Source organism: Octodon degus, unplaced genomic scaffold (genome assembly GCF_000260255.1).
Source record: "Octodon degus isolate 3935 unplaced genomic scaffold, OctDeg1.0 scaffold00063, whole genome shotgun sequence".
Taxonomy (NCBI): Eukaryota; Metazoa; Chordata; class Mammalia; order Rodentia; family Octodontidae; genus Octodon; species Octodon degus.
Genome location: NW_004524639.1, coordinates 10,026,554 through 10,035,263, shown reverse-complemented (window position 1 = coordinate 10,035,263; position 8,710 = coordinate 10,026,554). Strand labels below are relative to the sequence as shown.

At 34.2% G+C, this 8,710-nt stretch overlaps 1 pseudogene; it reads left to right on the top strand.

Moving 5' to 3' along the window:
- LOC101588234 overlaps positions 1–5,720 on the top strand; it is a 14,974-nt pseudogene extending 9,254 nt beyond the window's left edge.
- The last annotated feature ends 2,990 nt before the right edge of the window (positions 5,721–8,710 follow it).

Below are 8,710 nucleotides of genomic sequence, written 5' to 3'. Positions count from 1 at the left end.
CACACTCACCGGACCTGGGCTAGGACTGGGTCTGGGGGCTCCCGGAACTTGGCAGAAAATCCTACTTTGATACAGGTCTTTCTGTGATTTATTTTACTTTACTCCTGATAGCAAAGCAGAATATAAATTAAAATACTATTCCTGGAATAAATTTAAAAATCTATTTTAATATATTTTCCAGAAAAGTTAAACTCAAATAATTATTTTGGTTTAAAACTTCTCAAATAGTTTGATGAAATATTTAACATTCCAATTTTTGTATCAAAATGATTGATAAAGTAATAGTGGTCATAATACATTCATTTCTCACTATTTTAAAATAGATTTGAGGACCAGCCAGCTACTGCAAAGGACTAAAGTGCCTACTTAGGCACACAAAGGGGCTGTGGGTTCAATCCCAGGCCTGCTGTGCCAATCCCACCTCCAGGGCACTGAGACAGTGATTGAGACAGTGTGGTGGTGCCTGCCTGTAATCCTAGTACTTGGGAGGCTGAAAACAAGAGAATCACTACAAGTCTGATCTGTGTAGTGAGACCCTGTAGACCTTGTGCTAAATACATCAAAATAAACAAATAAAATAGATTTCAGGGGAAATAATCACAATTTATTTATAATTAATAAATACCATTATCAACATTTTAACTCATAATTGATATGTAAAGGGATTACTGAAATTTTTCTTTGCAATCTATTATTAACTAATTAAGTTTCATGACAAATTTATTTATTTATTTATTTATTTATTTATTTATTTATTCATTTATTTATATCAGTTCAGCCTGCCTTGAGGGCAGGCCTGGAGTGGCATGTAGTGCCAGGGATCAAATCAAGGTCTCCAGCACCTGCCTAAATTTGCCTAAGCTGATGCTTTAGACCACTGAGCTATCTTCCTGGTCTCTATAACAAATTTAGACAATGTTTAATCTAGTTTTTTTTAGCTTAAATGTAAAATATAAATAAGTACATTTTATTTCAATCTCTCAAATTTTCTTTTGTTAACTCTATCTGCAAATACTGATTCCCCAACAATGTCATATTTTTCTCAATTCAGAAAATTTATTTGATCATTTCATTCTAGTAAACAACCTCAGAAAAAAAATCTGGTATTCTTCTATAAGTTATGTACTTTAGAAAAATCATATCACTAATGAATGTTGATATAACAGCAAATAAACAAATTTGACTATAGCAGCCCAGAAAATAAATCAAAACTTATCTCCTCTTTATTTTATAAATTGTATACTTCCTTTTTAAAAATATAAAATAATGGATATGTCTCTCATATTGCTTAGGAATTTTTAAAAATTGCTCATAAGATAGAGGAAGATCTTTTAAGGCTGTTAGCAAGTTAATTGCATTTCAATTTGTTTCTATGGCTTGTTGAGTAATCTGTCCCATAATGTGTTTTTTTTACAGCTGAGGGAGATTAAAAGTAAAATTGATAAAGATGCATAATTGGTTTCTCTTTCTATTAGAAGCTTCTGTTCAAATTTTTATGCTATCTTCCTGTACAATGTTAAAATTCAAAGACTTTGCAGATGGCATTTTAAATGTTTTTCTCTAAGCTGCTTCAGTCCACAGTATTATGTTCTATGTCTTACAAAAACTAATTAGAGTCTAAGGAAGCAAGATGATTTTGACAGGAGTTCATTTTTTTCTTTTTTTAATAATTGGAGCATAAATGGACATTTTAGAAATAATTGAATGACTTTAGCTATAATCAAATTTAAGCCCCATAATGTGGGTGAGATCTCCCATGAGTACATTGAAAAAATTATCGAAAAACAAAACAACAGTTTACCCCAGTAACCATCAGCTTTGGCTTCAGAGGTATCTAAGGAGACCTTCTAGGTATTAAACTTTAATTTCTTATAACCATATTGTTTCCAAACCTAGCCTGAATATATTTAGACTTGTACACTCAAATAAATATACCCTTAAAGTCTTATAATGTTCTTCTTATGTCATAATTATTGATCTAGACAAGTCAAATAATTGCTAAAGTAATTGTCCCAGAAAAAAAGACAGCAAGCTGAAATCAAAGATTCCCTTACTTGAGTAGTAATTCAGCCTAGTCCTGAAATATTTTGAAAATATTCAAAATATATTAATTTGAATTTGTCAAGCAATAGTCATGACCCATCCACATGACACTCACACAGACAAGAGATCTACTGCTGTATAGGGTTTCAGGGTAAATGCTGAGGGGATTTGACTGAACTTGTCAGAAACAAAAGTTATATTTTTGTTATGTAGGAATTTCTTTATCTTGGTCTTAACTATCCAACCGAAAAGTACAAAAATGAGGTGTAAAAAGTAAAGCCATATTAATATGTTGACCTGTAAAAGGCTCAAGTCAACATCTTCTGACATTGCCAGCCCTATGGATAATCCAGTACTATTATGGACTACTGGACTATATTGGATTACTTTGCTGAATTCATGTACCTGCTATATTTGAATGGCAATGGAATATCCATCCTGACAAAAGTAAACAAAAAAGTGGAACATAAATGAAGAACTATTTTGTAGTGAAAAAAATATATATCTGTAGATACAGAATAGTTTGCATAGGTATACAGCTAGCTTCTCAGTTCAATGAGAAGAAAGTTTTGAACTAATAGGGTTTAGACAAGATATCATATCTGTATCTTGTACTATGAATAACTACTATGAAGACAACAATATGCAATGTATTAATTATTATAACTGTCCTACTAACCTGTTTTGAAACTGTCTCATTGCTATTTGTTTCTCAATAAAATTGATATAAAAGTAAAAAAAGAAAAAAGAAAATGTCTCAATGTTATTTCTTTCTCAATAAAATTAATATTAAAGAAATAGCAAAATGATAGATGGGTAGGAAATTAGATGGATGTAAGAATTACAGATAGATATAGCTGAGATAAACTATTTCATTAAAATGCTATGGATGATTATATTTTCCTGTCAATATCTTTTGAGGGGGCTTAACTAAACAATTTATTCTAGATTGTTTCAGAAAATGTACAAGTCAGAGAGATAAAAATAACATTATATTTTCTAGATGTAATCAGATATTTAGCTTAGGAAAGTCAAGTTCATTTCATAATTACTCATGCACACACAAATACACACCGTTACTACAGTGAACATAGGGACATATCACATACAAATTTGAAAAAGTATAATGATCTACCAATATCTTCATCAATTCAAATAGTCTTATTTTCATGGTCTTTATCTTTCCCTCAAAGGAAGGACAAGTAATGTTTTGACATAATTAAAAGTAACTGAAACATGAAGCAAAATGTTGATTCCTTAGATTTGATATTGTATATTGTTGGTTTTTTTCTATATTATGCTCATGTTTTGCCCTCTACTTATGTAATTAAGGTGTAATTTTCTATAATTGACTTTAAAACATTAATACTATTCTCTGGGCCAAAGCTTACTATGTATTCCTGGCTTTGCTTTTAATTGTTTCAAGGTAGCATGTTTGATCATCCTTTGTGGGGAGCATAATTGTTAGGTTCTGGCACTGAGTAAGGTGGTTTTAGGCATTAGCTTATATTTTATGATGAATAACTGTTAAATACAATTTGGAAGACCACTGGTTTTTAAACTCAATCATACTGTTAAAAAAGAAGAAGCAACCGAGCAAGATAATTGTAAAATGTGGCTAAAAGAAGCTAATCTATTCTTAACCTCACTTCATAAGTGACAGCAAAATTAAATGGAGACAATCATGAATCACTGGAGGATGAGAGTTGGGTAACTAATTGGCCTATTTTCCGTGCTGTCAGAATCCTCTCAAGTAATTTTCTCCAATTATAACTGCAAATCAGCATGCTATTTCCTCCACATGAACTACCCATTGCCTGAGGACTAACTAGGTATCCTGGGATAATTCATGATGAATTGCTGGAGTACATTTTCTACTAGTGAATAATTATGAGAATTTCACAGTGAACATCATTAAAATTTTCTAAAATTGAATATCAAAAAATCCAAGAAATTAAAATTATGTGGAAAGGCTACCTGATTGGTATTAAGAACAGATCTGTCAGCTAGGAAACTCTAGGAAAGAAAACATAGAATAAAAACCAAAATATTACTTTTAAATTACTATATCTGTGTAGATGCACCTTGTCTATTGTGAAGCAAAAACTGCAGTGCTAGGAAGAGACAGCTGATTATTTCAATTTATGGTATATCTTTTTTTTTCTGTAATCTTATGTCAATCTTGCTACTCGATGTGACTTACATTCTTTTTTTAAAATGTGACTTATATTCTTATACCACCTACTTATATGAGGTGGTATAATGTTATCTTCTCCACACAGCAAAATCCTACTATTTTCCCACAAGTGCGGGAAGGCACTATATAGAAAGGTTGTTATAATTTTAAAGAAGACCATTAGCTTAATGTCAAATTATTTCTAAAATTCAAGGTTCTTTTTGTGTAAATATGGAATAATGTGATAAGCAGATTTGAAGAAATGCTAGAGAAGTTACCATATCGTCTGTAGCAAAATCCAGTTTCCCAAGTCAAAATAAAATGGTCTGAGGAAACTTCTCAAATAAAGGGTAAGTATTTTATAATAGACTTTTCAGTTATGAAAGATGGATGGATCATTTATTATATTAAAATTCACATAATAAGAAAACACTACTAAGTTGTCATATTTAATTTTACCATAAAGAAATTGAAATTGGCAGCTAGAATTGTAATAGTATCTTCAATAATATTTAGCTTTTTACTAACAACCTCCAGCAGCAGCTGGACACACTGGATCAGGAGAAAATGAAGCTGAAGGCAGAGCTTGGCAACATGCAGGGGCTGGTGGAGGACTTCAAGAATAAATACAAAGATCAACAACTGTACAGAGATGGAGAATGAATTTTTCCTCATCAAGAAGAATGTGGACAAAGCTTACGTGCAAAAGCTGGAGCTTGAGTCATGCATGGAAAGGCTGATTGACGAGAACAACTTCCTCTGGCAGCTGTATGAAGACGAGATACATGAACTTCAGTCTCAGATCTCGGACACATCTGTGGTACTGTCCATGGCCAACAACCGCCCCCTGGATCCGGACAGCATCATTGCCGAGGTCAATCCCAGTATGAGGAGACTGCCAACCGCAGCCGGGCCGAGGCTGAGAGCATGTACCAGATCAAGTATGAAGAGTTGCAGACTCTGGCTGGGAAGCACAGGGATGACCTCCTCCACAGTCTGAGATCTCTGAGATGAACGGCAGTAACAGCCACCTGAAAACGGAGATTGAGGTACTCAAAGGCCAGAGAGCATCCCTGGAGGCTGCCATTGCTGATGCCGAGCATCATGGGGAGATGGTCATTAAGGATGTGAATGTCGAGCTGACCCAGCTAGAGATTGTCCTACAGAGGTCAAGCAAGACATAGCCTGGCAGCTGTGGGAGTAAGAGGAGCTCATGAATGTTGAGCTGGCACTGGACATCGAGATCGACACCTACCGAAAGCTCCTGGAGGGCAAGGAGAACAGGCTGGAGGCTGGGATGCAGTACTTGAGCATCCACACAAAGACCAACAGTGGCTCTTCAGGAATGGTGAGCTCACCCTATGGGGGCCTCACAAGCCCTGGCTTTGGGAAGCTCCAAAGCCCTGGCTTCACCTGCACCAAGTCTGCTGTGGTTGTGAAGAAGATTGAGACCTGCGATGGGAAGCTGGTGTCTGAAACCTCTGTTGTTCTGCCCAAGTGAATGGGCCACAGCAGCCTCTCCAAGCCCACACCTCTCCTGAGGCTGCCCCAGAGCCCATAGGGAGACAGCTCTACAAGGGAGCACTGGAAGCAAGAGACCCACCTCAGGCTCAGCTTAGTCCTCAGTCCATCCTTGGGAGGACGTTACTGCCTGGGGTACCCCTTCTTGCCCATGCCTTCCACCAAAACCCAGTTTAATTGGTTTTCCAAAATAAAGCCTGGCAATTTGGTGGATATATCTGTGATAAAAAAGGAATATTTTCAGCAGTGACTTCTATATCATATGCTAATTAAACAGTGATGACTTTTAGTTATCAAAAAATGCATAATGACTGTGTTGGACTTCAGTAATTCTCAGTTAACATGCTGCTGTGTTCTAGATTATTCTTGGTAAAATAGGAAGACATTTAAATCTAATTCTTAAAGTTTCTAATATATATTAATATAGCTAAAATTATATGTAACCAATAAAAGTGTTATTTTATTTTTTAAAAAAGTAAAACAAGGGGGGCCTGACCCTAGCTCAGTTCTTTAAGAGGCTGCTTCCACAAAGCTGTCAGCCTCAGGTGGCTGTAGTTCGATCCCCACAACTCCAGCCAGCCAAACCTGCCCTGAAGGCATTCGGAGCAAAAAAAAAAAAAAGTAAAACAAAACAAAACAAAACAAAGTCTGGTTCTGCCACTTGAAAAAAAATATTTAGCTTTTTTTTCAAAGCATTTATTGGGGTATTACAATGAATGTGGCCTCCATAAAAGTTGTTAAGAAATAGGATTTTAAAGCAGAGACCTATTAGGTTTTACATAAAAGTTTACAAGTAAAGCAGAAGGTACATGAAAAAGTTAATCCTTGATATTTGTAAAACTCCTCTTGAGAAACCTTCACTTAAATGCAGGTACCTACACAGATATTTGAAACAAGTTTTTGAGGAAACAAGAACATATCTTTGTTATGTAAAAAATCTTGAGATGCTTAAAAATACAACTTGGAATGTGTAAACATGTCATGTTTTCCTGACAAGAGATACACTGAACCCTTCAAAGAACAATTTATCCCTTCAAACAAACTACACTTTTTGTTTGGTACTGAGGTTGGGTAAATACTACCACAAGGAATCTGCACACCTAGGTATGAGTTTAATGAATGTGGTAGGATGTTTTGTCATTTTAGTGGTTGATTCATCTAACAATTCTTTTAATCACTGGATACAATTCTAAAAAGTATTTACTCACCATGACAAAAGTTAATATTTTCAAAATAATATGTCATTTTACCCTGTATCAAAAATCAAACCATATATGTAATGGAATTTAAGAGGAGGTGTAACAGTACAAGCACTTTTGCATTTGTAAGTATATTGCTATTGTACTATGTGACACATACCAATGTATATGCTCTAGATTTTATGATTTGTGAAATCACAGTTCCTATTTTGTTCACCTCCTACTTTATGAATTTGTGTCAATACTGGAAAAAATTATATCTACTCAGTAAATATTGGTTGGAAAATGCCAAAATAAATAATGAAATAAAATTAACTTTTGAAATAAAACAGCTCCAGATAGAAGTCTCTCTTTTTTAACCAGGGACAAAATTCAGGATACCGTGCTTTCCAGGCAGACACTTGTGCTGCTGAGCTAGCTCCCAAGTCCTCACTTTTTATTCTAGCATGTGTTAATGTTGTCTCTGCTTGGATGAAAGAATGGAAGTTTCAAATGGTCATCATTACACATGTCATAGATCCCTTCAATCAGGTTGTATTCATGCCTACTGATAATAAGAAGATAGGAATGCCCTAATGAATTATTAAGAGGAAGACCAGATTGGGATGTCTAGTTCCCAGGAAAAGCTACACATTGTCACCTTTACACCCATCAACTCTGAAATAGAAGGAAATCTGGCTAAGTTGGTGGATGTGATTGCATAATGATGATGGATATATACCATCACCAGGGAGGCAAGTCATTGTTTTAAAATCTGTAGCTCATATTGACATTCTATAAAAGAGAAAAACAAAGAATTTTCCACTACACTATGGTAACTCGGGCTTAATGTACATAGAACAAAAAATTATTTTAATGTTATAAGCTATTTTCAATTATACTATTATAAACATGGGGATTATTACTCTTTTGGGTCAAATGAAATTTCGAATTTTAGAATTTTTCAGGAAACTCTGTACTGATTACCGTAGTGATTTATCATTTACATTCCCAAAATTGTAGGCAGCTATGTCACATGGAAATTCATAGACAGTCAGTCAGGGATGGGCTCTCTAGGAAGTCAGTGCAAAAGGTGAGAACAAATCCACACTGTGTTAGGAGCCACATCTGAGGAAAGAAAGACCTTAGAGGAAGGCACACTGCCAAGATTTATATACCTCTCTATGGGGTCTCCTTAATCTCAAGCAGAAATTTTATATTGTATTCCAATTGTTACCACCAAGAAACTATAACTTCTAAAACATCAACAACAATGTTTGACAGAGTACATGGAATCTCATAATTTTTTTGATTTGTGTATCATAAATGGCTAAATGGATATTTATATTTCTTTAGACAAGACTCTATTCAGTTCTTTTGTGAATGGTATTGATTAGACTATTATGCAAGTTGGTAAACATTAACATTATCTATGAACCATTGTAAAACAATATAAAGTTAAGAAATATTTAATATTTGCAAGAAACACTTGTATATGTTATATTACAAATAACTTCTATGTAGATTTACACAAGTATACCCACGTGCTTACATGTTATACAGTAGGGAATTTGTATATTTTTAACAAGAACTTTTGAGGTTTTAAACTTATTTGAATAAAGAAATTTAATGCTGCTTAGCATTTTTTGCATCATTTAAAATGAGAACACGCTGCTGATTTAATTAAGAACTGTGCTTTTTGTCTTACATAAACACTATTTCTCTTGAGAAAATGGTGAAACTTAAAAATTTCAACTTCTTGGAAATAAAGCAGAGATATACTTAATTGATT